This window comes from Oncorhynchus nerka, linkage group LG3, assembly GCF_034236695.1.
Source record: "Oncorhynchus nerka isolate Pitt River linkage group LG3, Oner_Uvic_2.0, whole genome shotgun sequence".
Taxonomy (NCBI): Eukaryota; Metazoa; Chordata; class Actinopteri; order Salmoniformes; family Salmonidae; genus Oncorhynchus; species Oncorhynchus nerka.
Window position 1 is genome coordinate 72925398 of NC_088398.1, and position 17120 is coordinate 72942517.

A 17120-nucleotide genomic window follows, 5' to 3' on the forward strand; every position below is an offset into this window, starting at 1 on the left:
CTATTTTTAACTGCTAAAATTGCAAAGAAACAGCTTGTGATCGTAAGGATCCATTTGAAATCATCACAAATCAGGTCAGTGTCATAATGAGTCACCTGTTCAGTGATATAGCTGGTATACAAGCTCAGCCATCTCTATATACACACTGACTTAGGAACAGCTAGTCTTCACTGGATCTTTACCTTAACATTTGGATGTAGTTGCAGCATTGACTTCAGATCAGTGGTCAGAGGAAACATCACCATGTGTGTTATACCCCAATCCTTTAATTAATTGTGATTGATGAACTTAGATTGTGGAGTCAACCGTAAATTTCTATCGTTTATTACAATACATGCATGTAGTGGAGAGGGTACCGGAGCGCCAAGTCTAGATCCAAAAGGCTTCTTAACAGCTTCTACCCCAAGCCATAAGACTCCTGAACCGCTAGTCAAAGGGCTACCCAGACCCCTCTTTTACGCTGCTGTTACTCTCTGTTTATTATCTATGCATAGTCACTCTAACTCTACCTACATGCACATATTTCCTCAATTACCTCGCCTAACCGGTACCGCCTGTATATAGCCTCGCTATTGTTATTTTACTGCTGCTCTTTAATTATTATTTACTTTTATTTCTAGGTATTTTCTTAACTGTATTGTTGGCTAAGGGCTTGTAAATAAGCATTTCACTGTAAGGTCTACTACACCTGTTGTATTACGTGCATGTGACAAATACATTTTGATTTGCACTGTTTAGAGAAAGACTTTAAAGAGAAGTATATGGTGTTTGTTTGTCCCGAATGAGATGAGAATTCATATGTACCTTTTGTATGCTCAATACTGGCTGAGTTTCTGTACAGCACTTTGTGACATCAGCTGATGTAAGAAGGGCTTTATAAATACATTTGATTTTAATACATTACATTTAGATCTGAATACTATGTTGAGACCAGTTGAATATATTCTCCTGATTACTGAGTGTGAGAGTGTTGATCCTGGGTGATTTTCATTAAACTAGTTTAAAAAATAATAATTTGCATGCTTTGGTGTGTGTGTTCCCAAACAAGGACCAGTTGCATGCTTTGGTGTGTGTGTTCCCAAACAAGGACCAGTTGCGCTCTGAGGCGGCTGATGTTGGTGGGATTTGGAGGATGATGGAGGCAACAGGGGAAAGAGCCTCAGATCCACAAAGTCCCTTCCACCAGGTGGCTGATGAGATATGTTGGCACGACTGCCATATTGCATCTCCATCCCAAAGCCCTTGCTTGGAAGTGTACTTCGCCAGACTGCCAAGAACCTTGTCCTCATCCAGGCCAAGGTGGTGAGACACGGTAGTGATGACACAATAGTCCTTGTTGATCTCTGCACCAGACAGGATGCTCTTGCCAGCATACTTGGGGTCCAACATGTACGCTGCAGCGTGTATAGGCTTCAGGCAGAAGTCTTCACACTTTTTGATGTATTTCAGAACTGCAGTTTCCTCTGCTTGGAGCAACAGTGAAGTGAGCAGGGCAGAATGTATTTCTTCTCTTACATCTGCAAGCAGAGTCTGAACATCAGACATGATGGCATTGTCTCCCTCAATACATGCAATGGCTACTGCTATAGGTTTCAGGCTGCTTTCCATTCTCTCCCAAAATACATAATCCAGGAGGATCCTCCTGATGGGGCTGGCCATTTAATTTCAAACAGGATGACAACACCACCCCAACAGGTGTTGCTGGGAAGCTTCAATGTGGTGCTCTTATTCTTCTCTTTGCTTGGTGAGGTAGATTGCTGCTATAACTTGATGACCCTTCACATACCTAACCATTTCCTTGGCTCTCTTGTAGAGTGTATCTATTGTTTTCAGTGCCATGATGTCCTTGAGGAGCAGATTCAAGGCATGAGCAGCACAGCCAATGGGTGTACTGTGAGGGTAGGACTCATCCACTTTAGACCAAGCAGCCTTCATGTTCGCAGCATTGTCTGTCACCAGTGCAAATACCTTCTGTGGCCCAAGGTCGTTGATAACTGCCTTCAGCTCATCTGCAATGTAGACATACTGGTTGAGGGGTGGAGATAATGTAGTTAATTATTCCTTGCCCACAAAATTTGTGGATTTTAGGTGACAAGCCAAATTTCTTCAGCCTCCTGAGGTTGAAGAGGCGCTGTTGCGACTTCTTCACCACACTGTCTGTGTGAGTGGACCATTTCAGTTTGTCCGTGATGTGTACGCCGAGGAACTTAACTTTCCACCTTCTTCACTGCTGTCCCATCGATGTGGATAGGGGGGTGCTCCCTCTGCTGTTTCTTGAAGTCCACCATCATCTCCTTTGTTTTGTTGATGTTGAGTGAGAGGTTGTTTTCCTGACACTACACCTACTCCCTATAGGCTGTCTCGTCCTTGTTGGTGATCAAGCCTACTACTGTTGTGTTGTCTGCAAACTTGATGATTGAGTTGGAGGCGTGTATGGCCACACAGTCATGGGTGAACAGGGAGTACAGGAGGGGGCTGAGCATGCACCCTTGTGGGGCCCCAGTGTTGAGGATCAACGAAGTGGAGATGTTGTATCCTTGCCACAGAGAAGGAAAGCCCACAGTCCTTGGTAGTGGGCCGCGTCGGTGGCACTGTATTATCCTCAAAGGTGTTTCGTTTGTCTGGAAGCAAGACGTCGGTGTCCGTGACATGGCTGATTTTCTTTTTGTAGTCCGTGATTGTCTTTAGACCCTGCCACATACATCTCGTGTCTGAGCCGTTGAATTGCGACTCCACTTTGTCCCTATATTGACATTATGCTTGTTTTATTGCCTTGCGGAGGGAATAACTACACTGTTTGTAATCGGCCATAGTCACGGTCATCTTTCCATGGTTAAATGCGGTGGTTCACGCTTTCAGTTTTGCACGAATGCCGCCATCTATCCACGGTTTCTGGTTAGGGTAGGTGTTAAAAGTCACAGTGGGTACATCATCTCCTATGTACTTTCTTATAAACTCACTCACCGAATCAGCATATACATCTATATTATTCTCTGAGGCTACCAGGAACATGTCACAGGTACATCCTGTTTGAGTTTCTTCCTATAGGAGGGGAGAAGCAAAATGGAGTCGTGGTCAGATTTGCCAAACGGAGGGCGGTGGAGGGCTTTGTATGCATCGCGGAAGTTAGAGTAGCGGTGATCCAGTTTTTTGCCAGCCCGGATACTACAAGCAATATGCTGATAGAATTTAGGTAGCCTTGTTCTCACATTTGCTTTGTTTAAATCCCCAGCTACAATAAATGGAGCCTCCGGATATATGGTTTCCAGTTTGCATAGAGTCCAGGGAAGTTCTTGAGGGCCGCCGTGGTATCGGCTTGAGGGGGGATATACATGGCTGTGACAATAACCGTTGAGAGGAGGATGTGGTTGCTTGTGGAGAGAGAGCAGTGTGGGTGGTAGGTAGATCATCCAAAGTGACACTGATTGGTTGCTCTAGCTCATCACTTCTTGACTAAAAGAAAGCTAGATTTAGAAATGAGTTCGAACTTGCCATAGTTCAACAGCTGAAAAGCCTTCATTAACATACTCCGAGATAGCAAGACATTGTTGTCACTGAATGAAGTAGCCTACCCATCCCCATTTACAATTTTCTTTATCAATTAAATAAATTATACTATAGCACATTCAATGACATTATTATTGTAGACTACAGGCTACTCCTGTATCTACCTTGTACAATACCGTAATCATTGAATGACGTAGTGTACCCATCCACATTTACCATTTAATCTATCAATTATATAAATAATACAAGCACACGCAGTTACATTATTGTAGAATAGGCTACTCCTGTATACACACTATATTAGGATACCGTTCTTATTTTATTGATCTTGTCAGGCATGATTTTAAGGTCTTTGATCGAAGCTGTATGTCGTACCTTGTTCCGTTCTTCAGTGAAAAGTAGGTATGTATCCCCCATTCAATTCAGTTTGAGTGTGAATGTGTAGGCCTAGTGACAGTGGAAAAATAAACCCATAGCTCCTGAACACAATGGCATGTAGGGGTAGTGTATTACAATGTAAAATATGTATATATCCTAAAGCACCACGTGTGTATATTATCATTTACAATTTAATCCATCCATGAAATAAATAATACTAGCACATCAAATTGCGTTATAGTACACTAGCCTACTCCCCTATCAACACAGTAAATAATATTGCCTACGTGCTTTCAACAATACGTTATCAACAAAAAGTAATTATTTTCAAATAAACCAAATTTCCTCAATCGGATCAAGGACATCTTGGTAATTATTTTCATTGTCTCTAAGGAAACTATCTGGGGCAGACACTTGAAAATCGCATCTACCGCTTGTAAAAACATAAATAAAATACAAAATCACATCTATCTATATATATGTGTATATATATTAAACTGCATTGTTATATATATATACATATATATACATGTGTGTATATATATATATATATATATATATACACACACATATGTACGTATATACATATTTTACATATTTTACAGTAAAATACAATAGCGAGACTATATAAAGGGGGCTACAGAGTCAATGAGCAGGGGTACCGGTTAGTCAAGGTAATATGTACATGTAGGTAGAGTTATTAACGTGACTATGCATAGATGATAACAGAGTTACCCTCTGTAGTGCCTTGCGGTCGGAGGCTGAGCAGTTGCCATACCAGGCAGTGATGCAACCAGTCAGCATGCTCTCGATAGTGCAGCTGTAGAACCTTTTTGAGGATCTAAGGACCCATGCAAAATCTTTTCAGTCTCCTGAAGAACTGCAGGACTTCATTGCATGTTTCATTGTGCATGCACGCAGTTTGAAATGCACCTAGTCACATCATTACACAATCTGCTTACTCTGCAAAGTTGGCCATAACACCTGTATATCTGGAAGTATTAGTATGATGCGTTTGGGACCATTGGACACCCTGGACTAGTTGATGGCATCCTCCTACTCATGTTACATTACATTCCACCAGATGCACCAAATGCTGGGGATCTTCTGGGATGCACAGCACATCCTCTGTGCTTTACCCATCGTTCTCCACTCTCAGAAATGTTCTAAGTCTGCCTTGCAAAGTATTGCCCACAGCTTGTTTGCTTGTCTGTTGGCTGCTGTTTGTTTTTCAACCTATATCTCATCATCATACAAAGTGAGTGTCTGTCTGTGACCATCTACCCTTGTTTCTGCATGACCTCGGCCTGAATGTCTATGGATGTGTGTGTGTCCCTGTGTATCCTGGTGTGCGTCTCTGTGTGTGTGCATCCTGTTTTCGGTGCTGCCTTGCCTGTTTGTGTCTGACAGTCCTGTCTCCATACAGCATAAGCTGAAGTCTTTGCAGAGAGACAAGGTCCAGCAGTTCATGTCCTTCACGCAGGCGGGGGAGAAGACAGCCTCTTACTGCCTGACCCAGAATGACTGGAAACTAGAGGTGGTCACAGACAACTACTTCCAGAACCAGACCTCTACTATAAGGAATCCATGCAATCTTCTGTGGAGAAGAAGCTGGAACAGCTCTACAACTGCTACAAAGGCAAGTGGGAGAAGTTCTGGAGGAATAGAGCACGCGGAGATTGTGTGTGTCAAAGATTGTGTGTCTGTTATGGTTTCGTAAGTGTGTGTGTATTATGTATTTGTGGTGTTATGCATTGTATTGCTTATCTTGTTCACCAGAAGAGGAAATGTGTGTTTGTGGTCTCTCAGATCCCTACGATAGTGATTTCTGGACTGTGTGTGTTTATTAAGCGTTTATATACACATGTATTTCCACAGATCCCCAGGATGAGAATAAGATTGGCATCGACAGCAGTTCTGCGATGACCTCATCCTGGATCCGGCCTGCATCAGAGTCCTGGTGGAGGAGTGGAAGTTCTGGGCCACCACCCAGTGCGAGTTCAGCAAGAAGGAGTTCCTTGACAGCATGTCTGAACTGGGGTGAGCACGTGGTGATGTCGTCACTCTGCGACACAGCTCCGTTTGGGGGCATGACAGTGTGATATTAGTTATAGCCAGAGCATGTTTTTGTGGGGTTGTTCGTGTGTATTCCCATGGTGGGGTGAGGTGCCATATTTTGACTAAGTCAACATTGGCATTATTAATACTGTGTCTTCATGTTTGGTATGAAGCCAAGTCAGCATAGGTTACCTCTGAGTCCTACGGAAACTTCTTTTTAAATGGATATTGAAAATGAGTGTTCTTATTGGACAACTTTCGCTTCAAAAGGTTATCCTGTTTGTGCCCACAGAACATGGCCCTGGGGAACCCAAATGATGGGTAGTAGATCGTAGCACAAGAACAGTTTAGGAACCTCCTGGATTAGATGAGGTTTGTGTGTGGGTGTTTGTGGTATGCTTTTGATAGAGATATCCACTGACTTGCCCACTCTGTTTCTCTTCTCTCCAGGTGCGACAGCCCAGAGAAGCTGAAGGCTCTTCTTCCCAGATTAGAACAGGAGCTGAAAGACAGCGTCAAGTTCAAGGACTTCTACCAGTTCACGTTCAACTTTGCCAAGAACCCTGGACAGAAGGGTTTAGGTCAGCACAGATGAGTTGGTTACATCAGTGTTCACAAGAGTTACTGTGCTGTAGTTGCATCAGTGTTTCTCAACTCTGGTCCTGAGGACATCGAAGGGTGGTGCCCAGGCTTTTGTTTCAACCAAGTGAGAACACACCTGATTCAACTACAGTGAGATAGCAAGGTGTCATTCTTGCTGTGTTACAGATCTAGAGATGGCTGTGGCCTACTGGAACCTGGTACTGACAGATCATTTTAAGTTCCTGGGCCTCTGGAACAGTTTCCTATTGGTGAGTGAGTAATGCTATGCATCCCTATCTAACATTACATTTGATGCTATTTGTTAGGTACATCCTGTGTCTTGTTTTCTACTGTGCAATTGTTGTGGAAATTCTTACACAGGGACACTCGAAGGCCATCTTAAATGGATCATTGTTTTTTGTCAGCTCGCTGGAGAGGTTCCAACAAACTTAATGCACCATAGTGAACGTCTGACAGAAGCTCTGCTGGGGCAGTCCCAGCAGTTGTCTTATATATGGCTATACACAGACAAGTTATATTTGCATGATTTAGCATAATGAATGAATCATTACCATTTTGTTTCATTCATGTGACCAACCAATACTGGTTCATAACATGTAACTGACCAATACCTCACGAGGCTTCTTCTCTCTAAGCTGACACCTTGAAACTGAGATATCTTACGTTCTCAAAACTTGGTTCTGGGCGTACTGCCAAATTTCAGCTACTGATAGTGAGGATTCGTTCAAGTCATTCACTTGCATGAACACAGAAATTGGTTCATAGAAAAGCACATAAATAGAACACAGAAATTAGTATTAAGAAAAGCACATGTATAAAATGTCTGGTTTTCTCATGTTTTACGTAGGAACACCACAAAAGGTCGAGTCCCAAAGACACGTGGAACTTACTCTTGGGTTTTGGCAACATAATCGCAGACGACATGTCAAATTACGACGAGGAGGGTGAGTTTAAAACCCTTGGTTACCTGGAGTGTATTTGGTAGGGCTCAGAGTAGTCATGGTTCATTAATGTCTGCAAAAGTGCAGTGCAACATTGCCCTCAACTGAATATACACAATGGCAGAATGCAGTAGTCATCAACCCTGGACCTGGAAAGCTACTGAGTGGGCAGGCTTTTGTTCTAGCTCAGCACCATTACACCTGATTCAGCTTATCAAGGTTCTGATGATCTGTAAATTAGATGAATCAGGTGATTCAGTACTGGGCCGAAACAAAAGCCTGCAGACCCTGTAGCTCTCCTGGACCAGGTTTGGTGACCACTGCTCTAGATGATCCAGAATGAAGTTGCTCTTAGACACTGATTTAAGGTCAGTTTTGCCTTTTCCCCCAATGCTGACAGTTAAGTTGTAGAGAGAGCCTGCTTTTCTCAGATATGTGCTTAGGGCAACTTCTACCTGGAGCAAGACAGTCAGTAAAATGCCCTCTAATCATATGTTTCCTTCCTGTCAGGGGCCTGGCCAGTTCTCATAGACGACTTTGTGGAATTCGCCGGACCGATCGTAACGGAATCCAAACGCAAAACCCACTAATAACAACCCAGCTCTTGGAAGAGGGGTAGAACTTTGTAGGATTTTTAAAATAATTTAAGAGAAAACAGTGAAACACTTGAAACCTGTGACACTGCACAATTATCAGGTAACCACCTATCAGGGAGGAGTGAGAGGAAAACACAGGAAATCAACTCTGAGTTTTATTTTTGTTCTTGTTTGATGACAATCGCCATGTGCACGTTGCTAGCTGGTGACTCCAGCAGTACATGTCCCAGAGGCTTTGCGAATATCATTGTTCCAGACGATGCTCCCTTTGGAATCTCAGTATTCCAGGACAGAATAAGAGAAAAGGACAGAGCTACATCCCCTGGCACAGCCACGGTCTCTCTCTCTTTCTGTCTTGGAGAAATGACGAAACATAGTCACAAATGAATGCACAGTAGGGCAGGGCTGCTCTTTCTGGACCGCAAAGGGCAGAAATACTATTATTTTCTACCTGGTCGTGTTGGGGGGGATTATATAAAATAACATTGTCTGCCGGCCAATTAATGACACAAATTGATAAATTAAATGCAAGGCATGAATTAAAAGCAGGACTGTGGCATTGCCGCAGGGAGTAGGGATGCTGAGGGTGCTGGAAAATCAGAATACCCCTGAAAAATCAGAATACCATTTTTTAAAATAAAATATATTATAAAAATACATTTTAAAAAAGTAGTGCACTGGGCCTTTACAAGTATTAGCAGACCGATATAGACGTCTGTAGCATGGGGGAAAAAAATCATCAGTATCTCTGCTTTGGCAAAAAATGTAGTTGTATAATTAAGAACAGTATCTTGCAGGATTCAATAGTTGGAATTGTAAGTTGTTGCCTTGTGCCTTTTTCTATGATTGTCATTCTAATGGAATCCAGAAATGAACAAAACCCTGTCCTCAAACATTTACATCAAAAGGTGAAGGGTTATGGGCAAAGACACAAAACATCCACATCACATTAAATATTTTTCTTGATCAAATGACATGGAAAACAACCAGTTTTTGTGCAGTATTAATTTACCATCCTTACAAACCACTTAATGTAAATGTACATTACTGTATTGTATATAGGCTGGTCAACTAGGTTTGTACCGGTAGACTTTTCCATCACCAAGAAAAAAAACAATGACCAATACAGTAACTGAGTACACGGAGACATCAAGTGGTTTGTGAGGATGTGATGTGGCTCAGTTGGAATAGCGTTTGCAATGCTAGAGTTGTGGGTTGGATTCCCATGGGGGACCAGTACAAGAAAAGTATGAGAATGTATGCACTCACTATGGTAAGTTGCTCTGGATAAGAGTCTATGGAAAAGGAATGAATAGACCATTTCGGTGTTCACATAGAAATACTTGGCATTTGCAAAGTATTTCAATAAACTGGAAAACATATCAAGCAAGTCCTTTTTATATTCAGATTAACTGTTTTGTACAGAATTGTCAGACTGAAATTACAAATGCTGGTAAACACTCAAATACATTTAGTTTTAAAAAATTCACAAAAGTAGAGTACTGGACCTTTACTGGTCCTGTATTAGCCGACCAATCTAGACATCTTTAGCTCCGGAAATCCCCCCAAAAAAAAAAAAAAAACTACTTTCTGCAGCTATGGACTGTGGCCCAAGAGGACCGTGAGTTGTGCACTTCTGCATTACATCATTTCAACACTCCAAAGACGAAACCACCAAGCAATACTAGGGGGCGCTGTGTGTCCGTCCGCATGTTGAGAGAGCGCGCAATCCATTCAGTATAAATGCCTTTGTGAACAAGCAATATTTAAACTTTGACGTTCACCAGTGATACAGGTATGGTTAGTTTGGAAAGGAATGTTGAATAAACCATGTTTTGCTGTAATGTGATGACTCGGTCTCCTATACGTTTTAGTGAAGTCTCTTGCTATTACGAACATGTTTTAACGTTTCACCCTACTGAACACAATGTGGTGGAAAAAGTACCCAATTGTAATGCTTGAGTAAAAGTAAAGATACCTTTAATAGAAAATGACTCAAGTAAAAGTGAAAGTCACCCAGTAAAATACTACTTGAGTAAAAATCTAAATGTATATGGTTTTAAATATACTTAACTATCAAATGTAAATGTAATTGATAAAAGATAAGAGTATTATCAAAAGTAAAACATATTTTCAAATGTCTTATATTAGGCAAACCAGACGGCACCATTTTTGTTTTTTTAAATGTACGGATAGTCGGGCACATAACACTCAGACATTATTTACAAATTAAGCATGTGTGTTTAGTGAGTCCGCCAGATCAGTTTTGTTTTTTTGCCCTAGCACTACACAGCTGATTCAATTAATCAAAGCTTGATGATGAGTTGTTTATTTGAATCAGCTGTGTAGTGCTAGGGCAAAAAAATAAACGTGCACCCGGTGGGGCACAGGACCGAGTTTGGGAGGGCTGAGTACCACCAAATGAGTCATAATATCCATAAATACCCACAAAACCTAGTGGTCAAACATGGAAAAGGTTCCAATCGTTTTTCCACCATACATTTTTCACTTTAAATGGACAATTCTGTGAACTGTCTTGTGCAAGTTTTAAATGGACACAATACCTGTTAGCAAAGGTGTCAGCTAGAGATGACATGCAGGAGCCTGCAGGGATTTACAGTTTTGCATGATGTCTACTTTGATGCTAATTAGCATTTTTGAATCAGAGTACATAGGGCTGAATATATTGATAAGTCACCTGTTCCGAGAGAGATTTACATGGTTATCACAATGTCACGCCAGTGTAAGCCTACATGAAACACAGCCCTTATTCTAGGCGTTTCTAAAATCTCCTATGGGAAAATGTTACGGTGGAAAAATGATTGGAACCATTTTCCTGTTTGCCTGCTAGGTTTTATGGGTATTATGACACCTACACACTCTATGGGGCTCTATGGAAGCTTGGAAAGTAGGCCAGTCTTTTGTGTGTAAATCCATAACATTAACATAAAGGCTCATCACTGGCATCGGTTGTTACCAGGATGGAACGCGAAACAAGCACTCTATTTAGACAACAACAAAAAGTCTCACCTGATCACAGTTGCCACTTTAAAGCTTGTGATGTTCAAACGCCCTCGAGATCATACAATAGATAGGCCTAGAGTAGTGAATTACAGCAGTAGACTTTAGGCCTACGGTATAGGTTGAATGTAGAATTTACTGAAGGTATCCATTTACCTGAGGTATTAGTATTTGTATTTTATGGATCCCCAGTAGTTCCTGCCAAAGCAGCAGCTACTCTTCCTGGCGTCCAGCAAAATTAAGAGTTTATACAATTTTAAAAACATTACAATAGATTCACAGATTTCACAACACACTGTGTGTCCTTAGGCCCCTACTCGACCACTACCACATATCTACAGTACTAAATCCATGTGTATGTATAGTGTGTGTGTGTATATATACATGTGTCTGTGCCAGTGCCAATGTCATTGTTGCTTCACAGTCCCCGCTGTTCCATAAGGTGTTTTTTTAATCTGTTTTTTTATATCTAATTTTACTGCTTGCGTCAGTTACTTGATGTGGAATAGAGTTCCATGTAGTCATGGCGCTATGTAGTACTGTGTTCCTCCCATAGTCTGTTCTGGACTTTGGGACTGTGAAGAGACCTCTTGTGGCATGTCTTGTGGGATATGCACGTGTAACGGATGTGAAACGGCTAGCTTAGCTGTTGTTGATGTGTGCAGAGGGTCCCTGGTTCGCGCCCGGGTATGGGCGAGGGGACGGTATAAAGTTATACTGTTACACATGGGTGTCCGAGCTGTGTGCCAGTAGTTTAGACAGACAGCTCAGTGCATTCAACATGTCAATACCTCTCATAAATAAAAGTAGTGATGTCATCCCTAAGTTTGCTTATCTTGCCAATGAAAAAGTCATTAAAGTAGTTGGCAATATCAGTGGGATTTGTGATGAATGAGCTATCTGATTCAATGAATGATGGAGCCGAGTTGACTTTTTTCCCCAAAATGTAATTTAAGGTGCCCCAAAACCTTTAAAAATCATTCTTTACATAATTTATTTGTTTCATAGTATAGTTTATTTGTATTTAGTTTAGTCTCATGATTTATTAATTTGCAGTACGTTTGCCAATCAGTTGGGCCGCCAGACTTAATTGCCATATATTTTGCCTCATCCCTCTCAACCATGTAATTTTTCAATTCCTCATCAATCCAAGGGCATTTAACAGTTTTTACAATAATTGTCTTAATAGGTGCATGCTTATTAGTAACTGGAATGGGCAATTTCATAAATGTGTCAAGTGCAGCGTGTGGATGCTCCTCATTAACGATATCATAACCGCCATCGATAAAAGACAGTACTGTGCAGCCATCTTCATCGACCTGGCCAAGGCTTTCGACTCTGTCAATCACCACATTCTTATCGCTAGACTCCACAGCCTTGGTTTCTCTAATGACTGTCTTGCCTGGTTCACTAACTACTTCTCAGATAGAGTTCGGTGTGTCAAATCGGAGGGCATGTTGTCCGGACTTCTGGCAGTCTCTATGGGGGTGCCACAGGGTTCAATTCTCGGGCCGACTCTTTTCTCTGTATATATCAATGATGTCGCTCTTGTTGTAGGGGATTCTTTGACCCACCTCTATGCAGACGACACCATTCTGTATACTTCTGGCCCTTCTTTGGACACTGTGTTAACAAATCTCCAAACGAGCTTCAATGCCATACAACACTCCTTCCGTGGCCTCCAACTGCTCTTAAATGCTAATAAAACGAAGTGCATGCTCTTCAACCGATCGCTGCCCACACCCGCCCGCCCGACTAGCATCACTACTCTGGACAGTTCTGACTTAGAATATGTGGACAACTACAAATACCTAGGTGTCTGGCTAGACTGTAAACTCTCCTTCCAGACTCATATTAAACATCTCCAATCCAAAGTTAAATCTAGAATCAGCTTCCTATTTCGCAACAACCTGTATGCTCTCGTTGGCTGGTCTTCGCTACATATTCGTCGCCAAACCCACTGGCTCCAGGTTATCGATAAGTCTTTGCTATGTAAAGCCCCGCCTTATCTCAGCTCACTGGTCACCATAGCAACACCCACCCATAGCATGCGCTCCAGCAGGTATATTTCACTGGTCATCCCCAAAGCCAACATTGCCTTTGGCCGCCTTTCCTTCTAGTTCTCTGCTGCCAATGACTGGAACAATTGCAAAAATCACTGAAGTTGGAGACATATCTACCTCACTAACTTTAAGCGTCAACTGTCAGAGCACTGCTTTGCTTTATCTTGGCCAGGTCGCAGTTGTAAATGAGAACTTGTTCTCAACTGGCCTACCTGATTAAATAAAAGTGGCATAAATAATTACACACCTCAGACCAACAAATATTATTTAAATCATCAACATATGAATCACTGCAAAACTTCTTGTATGACCTCTTATACACTATATTAGGCCCAGCCTTTGGAACTTTGGTTTCCTAGATATGGCTATTATATTGTGATCACCACATCTTATGGATTTGCATCTCAGTGCTTGAGGTGTCACTACAGACACCCTGGTTCAAAATCAGGCTGTATCACAACTGGCCGTGTTTGGGAGTCCCATTTGTTCTCAACTGACTTAGTTAAATAAAGGTTAAACCTCTACAGGATCGGTGTGTCCCCCGTGGACAGTTGAGCTAACGTGGGCTAATGAGTTTGTAAGTAACAAGAACATTTCCCAGGACATAGACATACAGTTGAAGTCGGAAGTTTACATACACTTAGGTTGGAGTCATTAAAACTCGTTCTTCAACCCAACTTCAACTCTACAAATTTCTTGTTAACAAACTATAGTTTTGACAAGTCGGTTAGGACATCTACTTTGTGCATGACACAAGTAATTTTTCCAACAATTGTTTTCAGATAGATTATTTTACTTAGAATTCACTGTATCACAATTCCAGTGGGTCAGAAGTTTACATACACTAAGTTGACTGTGCCTTTTAAACCGCTTGGAAAATTCCAGAAAATTATGTAAATTAGCCTACGAGAAGCTTCCAAAGCCATGACATCATTTAAGTCAATTGGAGGCGTACCTGTGGATGTATTTCAAGGTCTACCTTCAAACTCAGTCTTTGCTTGACACCAAGTCACTTGGCTCTGTCATAACCTCACATGGTCTCTCCTATCATTGCTATGCAGACGACACACAATTAATCTTCTCCTTTCCCCCTTCTGACGACCAGGTGGCGAATCGCATCTCTGCATGTCTGGCAGACATATCAGTGTGGATGACGGATCATCACCTCAAGCTGAACCTCGGCAAGACGGAGCTGCTCTTCCTCCCGGGGAAGGACTGCCCGTTCCATGATCTCGCCATCACGGTTGACAACTCCATTGTGTCCTCGTCCCAGAGCGCTAAGAACCTTGGCGTGATCCTGGACAACACCCTGTCGTTCTCAAATAACATCAAGGCGGTGGCCCGTTCCTGTAGGTTCATGCTCTACAACATCCGCAGAGTACGACCCTGCCTCACACAGGAAGCGGCGCAGGTCCTAATCCAGGCACTTGTCATCTCCCGTCTGGATTACTGCAACTCGCTGTTGGCTGGGCTCCCTGCCTGTGCCATTAAACCCCTACAACTCATCCAGAACGCCGCAGCCCGTCTGGTGTTCAACCTTCCCAAGTTCTCTCACGTCACCCCGCTCCTCCGCTCTCTCCACTGGCTTCCAGTTGAAGCTCGCATCCGCTACAAGACCATGGTGCTTGCCTACGGAGCTGTGAGGGGAACGGCACCTCAGTACCTCCAGGCTCTGATCAGGCCCTACACCCAAACAAGGGCACTGCGTTCATCCACCTCTGGCCTGCTCGCCTCCCTACCACTGAGGAAGTACAGTTCCCGCTCAGCCCAGTCAAAACTGTTCGCTGCTCTGGCCCCCCAATGGTGGAACAAACTCCCTCACGACGCCAGGACAGCGGAGTCAATCACCACCTTCCGGAGACACCTGAAACCCCACCTCTTTAAGGAATACCTAGGATAGGATAAAGTAATCCTTCTCACCCCCCTTAAAAGACCTAGATGCACTATTGTAAAGTGGCTGTTCCACTGGATGTCATAAGGTGAAAGCACCAATTTGTAAGTCGCTCTGGATAAGAGCGTCTGCTAAATGACTTAAATGTAAATGTAAATGTAATCATGGGAAAATCAAAAGAAATTAGCCAAGACCTCAGAAAACAAATTGTAGACCTCCACAAGTCTGGTTCATCCTTGGGAGCAATTTCCAAATGCCTGAAGGTACCACGTTCATCTGTACAAACAATAGTACGCAAGTATAAACACCATGGGACCAAGCAGCCGTCATACAGGAAGGAGACGGGTTCTGTGTCCTAGAGATTAACGTACTTTGGTGCAAAAAGTGCAAATCAATCCCAGAATAACAGCAAAGAATCTTGTGAAGATGCTGGAGGAAACATGTACAAAAATATCTATATCCACTGTAAAACGAGTCCTATATTGACATAACCTGAAAGGCCGTTCAGCAAGGAAGAAGCCTCTGCTCCAAAACCTTTGTCCCCATGTTGACAACTGCACATGGGGACAACGATTGTACTTTTTGGAGAAATGTCCTCTGGTCTGATGAAACAAAAATTTAACTGTTTGGCCATAATGACCATCGTTATGTTTGGAGGAAAAAGGGGAATGCTAGCAAGCCGAAGAACACCATCCCAACCGTGAAGCATGAGGTTGCCAGCATCATGTTGGGGGGGGGGGTGCTTTGCTGCAGGAGGGACTGGTGCACTTCACAAAATAGATGGCATCAATGAGGAAAGACAATTATGTGGATATATTGAAGCAACATCTCAAGACATCAGTCAGAAAGTTCAAGCTTGGTCGCAAATGGGTCTTCCAAATGGACAATGACCCCAAGCATACTTCCAAAGTTGTGTCAAAATGGCTTAAGGACAACAAAGTTGAGGTAGTGGCCATCACAAAGCCCTGACCTCAATCCTATAGAAAATTTGTGGGCAGAACTGAAAAAGTGTGCGCGAGCAGGGAGGCCTACAAACCTGACTCGGTTGCACCAGCTCTATCAGGAGGAATGGGCCAAATTTCTACCAACTTATTGTCGGAAGCTTGTGGAAGGCTACCCAAAACGTTTGACCCAAGTCAAACAATTTAAAGGCAATGCTACCAAATACTAAATGAGTGTATGTAAACTTCTGACCCACTGGGAATGTGATGAAAGAAATAAAAGCTGAAATAAATCATTCTCTCTACTATTATTCTGACATTTCACATTCTTAAAATAAAGTGGTGATCCTAACTGACCTAAGACAGGAAATGTTTACTAGGATTAAATGTCAGGAATTGTGAAAAACTGAGTTTAAATGTATTTGGCTAAGGTGTATGTAAGCTTCCGACTTCAACTGTATCTGATTTAGTTAGAAAGCTTACATTCGTATTAATCTAACTGCACTGTCCAATTTACAGTAGCTATTACAGTGAAATAATACCATGCTATTGTTTGAGGAGAGTGGACAGTTATGAAAGTTATTAAGAAACCAATTAGGCACATTTGGGCAGTCTTGATTCAAAATTTTGAACAGAAATGCAATGGTTCATTGGATCAGTCTAAAACTTTGCACATACGCTGCTTGCGCCTGGGATGGAATAATACATTATGGCCTTTCTCTTGCATTTTAAAGATGATGGTAACTTTGTATTATCATTTACCAGATCTAATGTGTTATATTCTCCTACATTCATTTCACATTTCCATAAACTTCAAAGTGTTTCCTTTCAAATTAAATGTGAAATTAAATTAAAGCATTTCGCTGCACTCGCAATAACATCTGCTAACCATGTGTATGTGACCAATAAAATTTGATGAATATGCATATCCTTGCTTCAGGTCCTGAGCGACAGACAGTTAGATTTGGGTATGTCATTTTAGGCAAAAATTGAAGGGAAAAAAAGTATTTGACTCTAGTAATAAAATTATCGAAATTAGAAGGGGGGAGAGAATTTCAGCAGGCAAGAAAATGGCCTTGCCTAAATCCTCCCCTTCTAATTTCCTTAATTTTGTCAGTAGA

At 42.1% G+C, this 17120-nt stretch overlaps 1 pseudogene; it reads left to right on the forward strand.

Moving 5' to 3' along the window:
* The first annotated feature begins 83 nt into the window (after positions 1 to 83).
* On the forward strand, positions 84 to 9927 carry LOC115113173 (DCN1-like protein 2; annotated as a pseudogene).
* The last annotated feature ends 7193 nt before the right edge of the window (positions 9928 to 17120 follow it).